This window comes from Fukomys damarensis, unplaced genomic scaffold, assembly GCF_012274545.1.
Source record: "Fukomys damarensis isolate Sample0158 unplaced genomic scaffold, DMR_v1.0_HiC HiC_scaffold_2, whole genome shotgun sequence".
NCBI lineage: Eukaryota > Metazoa > Chordata > Mammalia > Rodentia > Bathyergidae > Fukomys > Fukomys damarensis.
Genome location: NW_022900914.1, coordinates 61,775,130 through 61,787,581, shown reverse-complemented (window position 1 = coordinate 61,787,581; position 12,452 = coordinate 61,775,130). Strand labels below are relative to the sequence as shown.

Below are 12,452 nucleotides of genomic sequence, written 5' to 3'. Positions count from 1 at the left end.
TTTATTGGAGCAGACAGGTGAGGATTGTCCAGCCACGAGGGTGGACTCTGTATTATTTCTCACACCCCTGGTGCTCTCGGGCCTCCTGGTTGTGCTGTTAGCTGGATGCACATTGCAACCACTGTGATAATCAATATGGAGATACCTCAAAGAGCTTGGACTGGAGGTTCCATTTCACCCAGCCATCCCTCTGCTGGGTATCTTTCCAAGAGAACTAAAAGAATCATATCACAGAGAAGTATGTGCACTCATGTTTATAGCAGCACAGTTTGTAATAGCTAAATCTTGGAAACAGCCTATTTGCCCATCCGTTGGAAACTGCATAAAGAAGTTGTGGTTTTTCTATAAAATGGAATATTACTCAGCCATAAAGAATGAGAAAATAGATTCATTCATAGGAAAATGGATACATATTGAAGATATACTCCTAAGTGGAATAAATGAGTCACATATGTGTAAATACAGAATAGTTTCCCTGGTGTAAATAATATGCAACAATGCATAAGATTCTAATAAGATTACTGACATTTAGAAATGGGAAGAAAGGAGCTAAAGGTGTAGGAAAGGTGGGCTGGGTAGGGGAAGAGTAAAAAGGGAAAAGAAAAAAATGTGAGGAATGAAAAGATGAAAATAAAGTGTTTGTAGATGGGGAGGGGAGGAGGGGGTGAAGGAAGGGCAGAGGTAAGGGGAAAAAATGAGAATCAAGACTTGTCATGTAGAGGTACATGATCCCAACAATGAATGTAACTGTACTGTATCCCTAAAATGTACCAATAAACTCAATTAAAGCTGAAAAAAAAACAAAAAAAATATTTATTTAAAGGGCTTTAATAAAAATAAAAATAAAGAGACTATCTTTCTTCCAGGAGGGTCTTTGGATCCTCTGTGGAAGATGAGGTGGCTGAGTGTGTCTGGACTTGTTCCTGCACCTCCTAACCTGTTCCACTGTTTCTCATGTCCCTGGACTCGTACTTATAGAAGAGAACATTCAGCCCTCAACTTTTAGTTCATTCATTGTCCTTGTCATTGGAGACTATGCTGAAGGAATCTAAGTTCTTCTACAACAGAAGTGGCATCCTAAAGATCGTACCAATTGTTTCATTCTAAAGTTAATAGCAATTCTAGACCTTCGCATGAATGGCATGTTTCAAATTTAAAACTGATTTGGAAGTTGTGAGTACAAGGAGCTCTACATTTTTACAAAATTTTATTTATTTTTTAATTAAGTTTATTGGTACATTTTAGGTATGCAGTACAGTTACATTCACTATTGGGACCTTGTACCTTTATATGACAGTTCTTGGTTCTCCTTTTTTCCCCTTGTCCCTGCCCCCCCTTCACCCTCTCCTCCTCTCCCTGTTTACAAACACTTTATTTCCATTTTTTTCATTTTCTCATATTTTTTCTTTTAACTTATTGCCTTTCCCCTACACTTCCCACTTTCCCTACACCTTTAGCCCTTTTCTTCCTCTTTGCTAAACTTTAAAAACCTAATGAGCTCTGCTATTTAAAATACACAGGGAAAAACACTCATATGGGTTATTATAGACTTTTTTCAAGTGTTACATACAGCCCAACATGGCAGAGCAGGTGAAGGCACCAGATACAGCCTCACCATAATCTAGAATTAAGACAACTAAGGAAGAGCTACTCAGGAAGAAGGAGAATGGGAGCTCTAGGAATCAGAAAAGATAAAAATCCCAGAGGTGACACAGACTAAAAAATAAAGCAATCACAAAGTCAGCTGTCAGTGGAGAGAGGAGCCAGTGCACACTGACCCTGGGGAGGGCACTCCGGGGATGAAAGATGGCTGGGCCGTGCTCTCCAGGAGCAGCCTGGGATTATGAAGTGCTGTGAACCTGCTGCATGGATTTACTCTAATGAATTGTGTCCTAATAGAAACTCTCACTGTGTATTCTTTGGTTTCTGCCCCATGTTTCTCAACACCCTGATTGCGAGCCAGGCTCAAATGCTGTGTGTCCCTCATCCGTAATTCATTTTTACTTCTCCATAGTGTTGTAGGGTGTGAAGAAGCCATGATTAGTGTCTCTGATCTAATTTTGATGTTGACTGTTTCAAACCAACATAGCATGGCTACCAAAAGGAAGAGTGCTTGTATATGATATTTAACCACTTTTATTATTGGTTTTCTTGTTCACTGGTAGGATTTCATTTTAGCCAATTTTATCCCATCTTTAAACAACTTTAGTTATTTTAATTGTTTTTTCATTCAATTCCAGAATTTTGAATACCAGTATCAGTTTAAACAGCATCCTAACACTTTTTAGTCTTTTTCGATAATTCACTTCATCTTCAGAAGAAAGCTAAGGATTTACTGTATTGAAACACATAAACCCACCACTTTTCATTTGTGTCTGTAATATACCTCTGTGACTACTTGATTTGTTAACATAATGATTATAACCCACAGTATTTGAAGTCACATTAAGAGATGTATATCACACTAAATATTTTAAAATAAATTGCACTGTGTTGTGTATGCTATAGTTCTGTGGTGCTGATCATAGATTCTCAAACATTAAATAATACAGGCAGGAGTATGGCTCAGTGTCACAGCGCATGATGAGCATGTGCAAGGCCTTGGGTTCATTCCCCAGCTGCACAAACACACACACACGCACACATACATACACATAGGATCATATGAATACCAGTGTTTGGAAATCCTGCTTTTTAAATTTAATGTTGTACAATTAAAGGAGTCAATGGCATTAATTAAAACAACTCCAACAGCTGAAAATTTTTCAAATATGAAGATACACTTATTTACATATTTATTTTTAATGGAGAGTCAGGTATTTCCAAAAGTATATTATGTCTATAGGTTATTCTCCTATTGGCAGGTTCTGTCAACAGTATCCATATTTTAAATTTTATACCATTAATTATAACAAATTACATTTGAGAAAGTACATCATGCCCTGTGGAGCACTCCAAAGAATTACTGTGCAGTCTGCATTCCCACCAGCAGAGGGTGCCACTAAGCTTTAAATGTTTTCCAGATACTTGAGATCAAAATATCACTTCTTTTGATCAGAGTTATTGAGTAACATACTCTACGAAAATTTTCTTTGCTATTATTAAATAATTCTGCATTCACAGGAAATTGTGAAGAAACATCCAGGGAAAACTGAATACCATAGTGTTTGTACCAATTTACACACTACCAGCAGTGGGGAAAGGTTCCTTGTTCACCACAGCCTCTCCAGCATTTGTTATTGCTTGATTTCTTGATGATGTTTGTTCTTTCTGGAGTGAGATGTAATCTCAGTGTTGTTTTAATTTGCATTTATCCAATAACCAGATTCCTCAAAAAAATACAAATAGAGGTTCCATTTGACCCAGCTATTCCATTTGTAGGTACCTTCCTCAAATACTTAAAAGCATTATACCACAGCAATACATGCATACTCGTATTCATAGAAGCACTCTTATAAATCCTAAACCTTTGATCAGCCCACATGCCCATCACCAGATAAATGGAGAGAGAAACATGTGGTGTTTATGAGCAGTGGAGAACTACTCTGCTTTAAAGAAAGATACACAAGCTACTTTTAGTAAAGGGATGCATCTTGTGACCATAATCTTAAGTTAAATGTATCAGACAGGCAACACTAGTTTAAATATCACATTGTTTATCTTGCGTGAGAAATCCCAAGTGCAAATAAGTAGCAAAATGGAGGATAGGCATTGGCAAGTTGTAAGAACTAGGTCAAAGGAGAAGGGAAACTAGGAAAGGCAGTGAGGGGAAGGGGAAGTACAGAAAAGGGGTCCTTTTAGAGAGAGAGACTGAAGGAAAACAGTAGAAATGGAGCAGTTGTAATTGGGGAGGGGAAAAAGAATACAAGGGAGGTGCGGGAAATAGGGAAGAAAGACTAAGATATATGATTTACAGGCATAAATTCTTCATGATAAATGTGATCAATATGTGTGGCAAACATGAGCAAATAACATGTAAAGATTAAAATTTTCAATGTATAATCCTGTAGATAACCTGTGTGATCCAACACAGAAAACATGCAGAGAAATTCCTTCTCTTATGCTACCTGAATTTCTACAAAGATATGAACAGACCACATGATATGTAAGCCAAAATGCCCCCAAACTACTTCTGATGATTTGCATATCAGTTCCTCAGAAACCACAAAATGTCAGAGCTCTTTTTAAGGAGTTATCTTAAGAGAAGAGGTCAGCTCAGCCTGGGGCAGAGCTCAGAAACACAATGGGTTTTCAGGCTCAAATTTTGAGTTTGCTGCTGGTCAGTGTGACAGGTAAGACGGGAATGAAGCTCTGTATATTGTGTGGCATGAAGACGTCCTGTGTCTCTATTGGTACTAACCTCTATCTCCTTTCATCTCAACCACTTCACCACAGTGTCCAATGGACAAATTGTGCTCACCCAGTCTCCAGCATCCCTGGCTGCTTCCCCAGGGGACAGGGTCACCATCACCTGCATGGCCAGCTCCAGTGTTAGCACCAGCAGGTTGCACTGTTACCAACAAAAGCTGGGAGCCTCTCCGAAGCTCCTGGTTTATGACACCTCAAACCTGGCCTTGGAAGTCCCAACTCACTTCAGTGGAAAGGGACCTCTTACTCTCTCACAATCAGCAATGTGGAGGCTGAAGATGCTGCAACCTATTACTGTCAGCAGAATAACACGTATCCATCCACACAGTGCTACAGACTGCAACAAAAACCCCTTCAGCTCCTTAGAGACCAGCTGCCTCCATCTCAGAGACTGTAACCATGTCAGGTATTTTGTATGGGACAAAACTTCCCAACTGATATCCAGGGAATAAAAGCAGAATTTCTCTTACTGGTGCTTGGCTCCCCATAAGACAAAAGGACAGATGATGAGAAGAGGTGACCAGAGAGAAAAGTGCAGATGATGGGAAGAGGTGACCAGAGCTTCCTGTTTCTAAAGAAGCCCTTGTAGGGGAGTGTTGGTGAGCACTGAGGAAGAGATCCCATAGGGGTGTTGATTCTAAGGAGAAATTAATAAGTTTTTACTTAAGGAAAAGGCATTTAAAATACACTGAAATCACATTTCACATGACTCAGAATGGCTATCATCACAAACACAAAAAATAATGAATGCTATTTAAAATTGTGTGTGAATAGACACAATACAATGCTCTTAAAGAATATATAGTACAACCACTGAAGAAATCAGTGTGAAAATTCTTCAAAATCTAAAACCATACATATTATTTTATCTGCCTAGATCATTTCTTGGTATATTCCCAAAAGACTTTACAGCCAGCATACTATAGTGGTACATGTGCGAGGACCATAATATTGATTATGTCCCAGGGAGGCTATAAAGAGTTAACCTCACAATCAGCTCGATTACAGAAGTTAGTCTGGCCTAAGCCTACCTCCTAAGAAAGGTCAGAATAACTCACACCCAAATTCTGTTTCCACAACTGAAACCTTCACATCGAAGGACAATGTCCTAATTGCAACCATATAATCTGTCTATATTGTTCCCAGTTCTAGAATGCTTTTTTTTTCTTTATGAGCCTTGCTTACATTAATTTCCATAGAAACTGCATGTTAACTTTACCCTAATTGTTTACCTATAAAAGTCAGTGACTGGGAGGATCCAGTGCCTTCTTCATTGTGGAACCCCACATTCTGTCTCTTAGTTCTGTTTCTTAGTGTATTTTTCCTAAGGCCAGCATTGCACAATGGATAGGTGGAGACTAGAGACTTACTGCAGGAGTAACCAGCAACATGCACACCCATCAAGCACATGCACGCGTGTATGTGCGTGTGTGTGTGTGTGGGGTGTGTGTGTGTGTGTGTGTGTGTGTGTGTGTGTGTGTGAGATGACTCATATATCCAGGCAGTGAGAGTACCGGGGATGTGGAGCACCACTGAGGCTGGTGTTGGGTGAATTAATGCAGCTGCTGTTTTGGTTCAGGTAAATGCGGAGAGAGCACAGACTTAAGTAGAGATGTGGCTATAGTCAGTCAGTTGCCAGGCATTGGTCAGAAGATTCATTGCTTCAAGGAGTCTAGAGACAAAGATAGAGCTGTCTGTGCTACTTCAACCTCGTAGTGGTGTAGATGTTTCTTCAACTGAGGTCTGGGAATTGATGGCCTTTCTCCATCTGCATCAAGCTTGTCTGTAAGAGCTCTTCCTGAGGGCTGCAAAGTTTCCTGCCTGAGCGAGCTGAGGCTAGAACAGTGGTGGCCAGCCTATGCCTTGTCTTCCAGCTTGACACAATGTGGATAACTCAGTGGTTAAAAGAGCCTGCAGGGATGGGTCAAGGCCCCTCAAAAGACTACACATGCTCTAAATCAGATTTAATGCAGGACACAGAAATTTACATGATTAGCTTACCATATTTTCCAACAGAGTCAAAAGTAGAAGAATGCAAGAGATCTGTCCAGGCACTATAGAGATCCAGAGAATCCAGCTGAAGGCCTGGAGCCCACAGAAATGCTCTGTGGAAGTCCACATGAGAAGGCAGAAATATCTACAAAGGAAGATGGAGGGGTCTGCACTAGAGGGGAAGGACTGATGCTGGAGCCTAAAGAGTCTGCATTTGCAGGCCAGAGACCGAGGGCTGGACCCAGAAGACACTTCACTGAAAGTCAGAAGACAAAGCTCAAGGCAAAGACCAAGACCATTGCTCTGTGAAAAAGCACACTCACCATCCTTGCTGACTGCAACAAAAATCAGTTGCAAACAAGGAAGATCAGCTTAAATCCTTCCTTCATGTTCTCTTCCAAACTGTTTGGGAACCATACAGGCTCCAATCAGCTGTGTGTTCCCACTCAAGTTGACCACTGACTTATTAACCACCAAAATGTGCAAAGAGCCTTATTGTCCAACAGCAGATTTTTAAAGAAGAAAATGTGTTATGTGTACAATGGAATATTAGTCAGTCACAGAGTAAAATGTCATTCTGTCATTTGCTGAAAATGTATGGAAGTGGAGAATGTTACCTCTAGGGAAGTAAGTCAGATTCAACAAGATAGTGTTTTGTGTTTCTTCTGACTTGAGCAACCTAAACCAACAAAAAGCAAGTGATAAGAGACACTCAAAGGCAGAGTTTTGGAAATGAGAAAAGGAATCAGGGGAGGGAACAGAAAAGTGATTAATTAGAATGAAAATAATCAGAATTATATACATATATATCAAATGCAGAAATAAATCCATTATTCTGTACTTTTAATATGCATTACTTTCAAAACAGAAGTCCTGAGATTTCTAAGGAAAACATCCAGGATCTTGGGAGATACTCCACTTCCAAAACTACTTCCCATCTAGTGAGGCTCAGCTGCAGAAAACACGGGTCCTGTCCCAGGACCAAATCAGTCATCAGAGAGAAGAGCTGTCTTTCCTAGAGTAAAGAATTGCAGAGTGGAATTAACATCACATCTTCTTTTGGAAACTGCTGAAATTTTTTAAAATGTGTTTCAGTTGAATGTGTTTCACTGTGGAAATAGGTCAGCTCAACAAATAAACACAAATCTTAGAAAGTTACAAACTTTCCAAATGTGACAAAGTGTTGTCATTCATGTTCTCTGCTGTAGTTTCCAGCACTGCTTCTGAGATGCTGACACCCAGAGCAAATATGTGGGAAAATTCCTTGCCAAGTGACCTGTGGACTGTGGAAAGTTACATCAAAGATTTAGTCTCTAAACCTGCACTATCTGCATGACGTGAAGAGGCCACACTATAAGCATCCTCTCCAGGTCAGGCCAACTGCCCACTTGATGGATGGCTTCAAACCATGGCTGCAGGAAAAGTGATCAAAAGCACATTTGGTCGATTCTTAAACCTGGATGGAAAGTGATGTCACGCCCAGTAGACTTAGACTCAGACCAAATGTCTTTAGCAACAGGGATAGGAGACAGGACAAACAGAGAAGTCAAAAACATTGGCACTGTGACTGCAAAGGAGGTGCACAGACTTTCCTGTGAAAAACATTAGGACTTTAACTAAAAGGTCTCATACTTAAATGTATTTTATGAATTTTGTATTGTATTTCATTCTGAAATTGAACAAATGATTTATTCCAACTTATCAATGATTATTCCTGAATTATGATTGGTTTTGTACCTAAAAATTATCACCACACACAAGTATCTATGTTGTCTTGCAGAAAATGTGAGGTTTTGAATTTTATTCTTAGGTCTATGATGAACTTGAGGTTTTTATTTTGTTTTGTTTTGTTTTTTTCTGTTATGATTTCTGTGGATTCTTTTCTTTAAAAAACATGATGCCCAGGGGTTCCTACATCACTCCTGAAAGGACCTTCTTTTCTCCATGGTAATGTCCTTAGGATTGCTTCAAACTTTTTGTTTTGTTTTCTGTTTTTTTGTTTTTTGGTACCAAGGATTGAACTCCAGACCTTGTGCTTGTAAGGCTGGCAGCAGCACCACTGAGCTAAATCCCCAGCATGGTTTTTCAATTTTACTGAACAACATTCTGGAAATTTAAGTGTAGAGACATCATACATACTTTGAGGTTTATCTCTATACTTAATAGTGTATGCTGTAGTATGCGGTGCAGTATAACTTTAGTGTTCTTAATTTTTATAGTTCTATAGACATTACATTGATTACTGAATAATGAGCATGAATCCAATGGGTTGTCATTTCTCTTATTAAATCTAATATAGCTTCTTTTCTTATTTGACTCTTCTCTGCACACAATCTCTATGAGTTGTACTTTTAATTCTTCATTTTGAGTTTGACGTTTGTTGATGTCAGTGGTGTTGCCTTCTTACAGGGCATGGCATGTATGCCTTTAGAGACACCCACTCATGTGAGTACTCAGATGCCTTTAGCACCAAAGTATTTCCTGAAACCAGCTGGATAAGTAAATCACAGAAAAATTCTGGAAAACAGAGGAAAACAATCCTGCTGTGAAGTTACAGTTTGGTACAACTAAATTTCCAAATACAGGCAGAAATGCTAAAACTGTGTGATCACCGGTGCACCTGCCCATAGAGGAAGCAGCTGGTAAATCAAAACACTCAGATGGTCTCTTGGAGGTTTTTGTTTCACACTGAAATACTGGGGGAGACCAGCCACTCATTGGCTGACAGTAATAAGCTTCAACATCCTCAGGCTCCAGGCTGTTGATGGTGAGGGTAAAGTCTGAACCAGACCCACTTCCACTGAACCTTGGTGGGATGCCAGGAGCCCTGGTGGATGCACCATAGATGATGAGCCTGGGAGGCTGCCCAGATTTCTGCTGGTACCAGGCTAGGTAGCTGCCAACACTCTGGCCAGCCTGGCAAGTCAGGGTGGCCATTTCTCCTAGAGACAATAACAAGGAAGCAGGAGACTGTGTCATCACAGATTCTCCAGTGATACCTAAGATAGGAAATCAAACAGAAGAGTCACCACATAATCTAGATGATATCCCATGCCCATGTTGTCCCAGGAGATTCAGGATCATTGCACTACAGTGAGCCTTAATCGCTGCTCATGCTGAACAGAGGCACTGGCTCAGGGGTTTCAACAACACTGAGAGGTCACAGACCTGAAAAACCTTACCCTACTGCCCTCACCTGGGCACCAGATTAACAGGAGACAAAGGAGCTGAGCGAGGGCTTCCATATCTCACTCTGGGGCACACCAGAGGCAGAATCTTTCCAGAGCTCTGCCTCTAGCATTGATATGATCTCTGGACAGCAGTATGGGTTTGGGGAAGGCAGCACAGGCAAAGCAGCTGGGGAGGGACCAGCTGGGCTTCCAGCTGCCTAGATTCCCCCTCCTAGACAGTCACATTAAGAAAGAACATTGACTCAGACTGAGGGTACAATTTCTCTCTTATGGTAACATAATTTCTTTAATTCCTGTTTCTCCCCAGTACACCTTGTACCTATGTTCATCCAGATGTAGTTTAGTACCAGCTTGTGTAAAAAAGACAACGTAGACACACTTCTTTCTTTCTTTCAGGATCACACTTAGACATTTCCTTCAATGGAGAGTCACATCAGATACAGGGAAAATTTCACCATATTTCCATTTCTGATCCTTCTTGCCTTTGCTATCTAGTGATTTTTCCTGAAGCTTTCTTACCACTTAAAATGTAAACTTCAATTTATGTTTCTAATAAAATATTTTCTGGGGTGATTGTCATGATACAATTTGTTGACCATATTACAAGCAAATATTTATAATCACTACCTGTAAATAGGATATTGAACATTTGTAAAAGTGAATAAATATATTTTAAGAATGACTTTTTAGTTTAAAGTATACCAAATAAATAAATGTTTAACGTTTTTGAGATGTAACTTTAAATTAGTGAATTGATCATTCCTTTTAGGGATGGTTGTTCTTAAAGGGCCCAGGCATTCCTTCCTACACTTCCTACTCTTACGACACTACTATCAGTGGGCCCCTTCATTCCACCTGGTGAGAAAGACATGACACCCACAAATACATGAAGTAAATAATGTGCAAAACGGCATTTTGCCACTCATTAAAACATTTCCCTTTGGCACTTCTTTGTCCCTTACATGGCCTGCTATTACTTAAAATTCTGAATTTTTTCATACTAAGGAAGTTTTCAGATTCATTTTAATTTTTAAATACTTCCTTAAATGATATATAACAGAATTAACAATGTTTGAGTTCCTCAAACCTCACACCCAACTCATAGGTCTCACTCCCCTCACTCTAACCTACATGAGGCATCAGGGACTCCAGGAAAATGGATGATGTTTGGAATCTGGGGTTTGGTCATCACTGTGAAGAAGACTGGCAGTATGGAAAATATAATGTGTATGTGAATGTCAAGGGCTTCCACTTACAACAGTGGTGAGAGCTTCTCATGGTCAAAGCTCCCCCTTCCAAAGCCCATGTTCCTGAGGGAAAGAGACCCCCAAACCATCACCAGAGCCAAAGTCATAATGGGGATGGAATTTTAGGCTGGCTTGGAAGGCTTGGAGGCAGGAAAATTGGTAGTGAGAAGCAGAAGACCCTAACGGGAAGAAAAACTCAAAACCTTCAGAGATAGAAAGGAAGCCCAGATGGTAGGCTCAGGGGAGAACAAGAGACCTGGTAAGCAGGGGCATGCAGTAGGGAGAGGTCAGAGCTGACCACACTGGTACCACCTGAACAGCCTAGGAAAAATCTCAATTCTGGAGCTGCAAGCATAGCTCAGTGCTATAATGCTTTGTAAGCATGTGAGGGCCATGAATCAATCCAAAGAAAAACAGTACAAAGCAAATGGAAGGGAAGGGAAGGAGAGGGGAGGGAAGGGGAGGGGAGGGGAGTGAAGGGAAGGCAAAGGGGAAAGAAGAGAGAGGAGGGAAAAGAAAAGCAGAAGAAATTTCAAGTCCATCCACATTCACACCAGTCTCTTCCGACCCTTCTGGATGCAGACCCAGACATCAGGGGTTTCAAGTTCCCCAAAGATGGCAAACAGAACAGGCAGTTAGAGGAGCCACAGATGAAGCTTGGGGATGATGGCAGTGAATTTCAAAACAGAAAACAAGACTTTGAACAGTAAAAGCAAGGGGATAATTTGATTATTTTTTAGTTTGGATCATTTTCTTTTGACTGATTACTCTGGCTACTGTGAGAATCTGAATGAAGTAGCATCAAGATGCTTATCTTAGTTCCTTTTGTTGTTGCTGAGACAAAAATTTCATATCACTCAGTGCTTACTAGTGAAACAGACTTCATACAAGATATACTATAACTATATAAGAATTCTGAAGAGTAGCTTGCAATGGCTTCCCACAGAGTCAGGTGTGAAAGAGTGCAAAAATGCTGTCTGTGCACTGCGAATCTAAGGCATCCCGTCCAGGCTCTGGAGCCCACTGCAGTGCCCCTGTGAATCCATATCAGGAAGCCAAACGGTCTGCACCAGCAGGGTGAAGAGTCTGCACTGGAGCCCAGGATATGACACCTAAGAGGACCGGGAAGGCCAGAGCGTCTCCAAACAAATTGAAGAAAACATTCCTTCTTCATTTACCCTTTATAACATTCTGGAAATAACCCCACCTACAGTGGGTTTTCCACACCGAGAACTACGCTGAGACAATTTAGTTGGATGTTTCTCACTCAGATTGACACCATTATCACAATACCTAAAACCCACAGGTAAAGCAGGAAGTGCATATTTCAGCTCACAGGTAGTAGAGGTTTGTAGTCGGCTGGCTTTAAGGCAGGTGGCACAGCAGACGGGCATCACAGAAGATAAACAGTCCATGGCAAGCAGCTAGGAGACAGCGATGGAGCATTCAGGGGCAGCAAGCCTACTTTCCATCTTTCCCATGTAGGCTACATTGACTGGTCCCACCCACATGCAGGGTGCGGCTTCCATTATTGACACCAACAACTATTCCAATTCCAATCTGTGAACTAATGTAGTATCACACACCCTTAACCACAGAATCACATGCACTAAATCCAGCAAGCTCTAGAAGCCCGTGAGTGTGTGAGTCTATG

General features: G+C 40.7%; 1 pseudogene; it reads left to right on the top strand.

Annotated features, from left to right (window-relative positions):
- Positions 1–4,219: 4,219 nt before the first annotated feature.
- Positions 4,220–4,765, top strand: LOC117285707 (annotated as a pseudogene).
- The last annotated feature ends 7,687 nt before the right edge of the window (positions 4,766–12,452 follow it).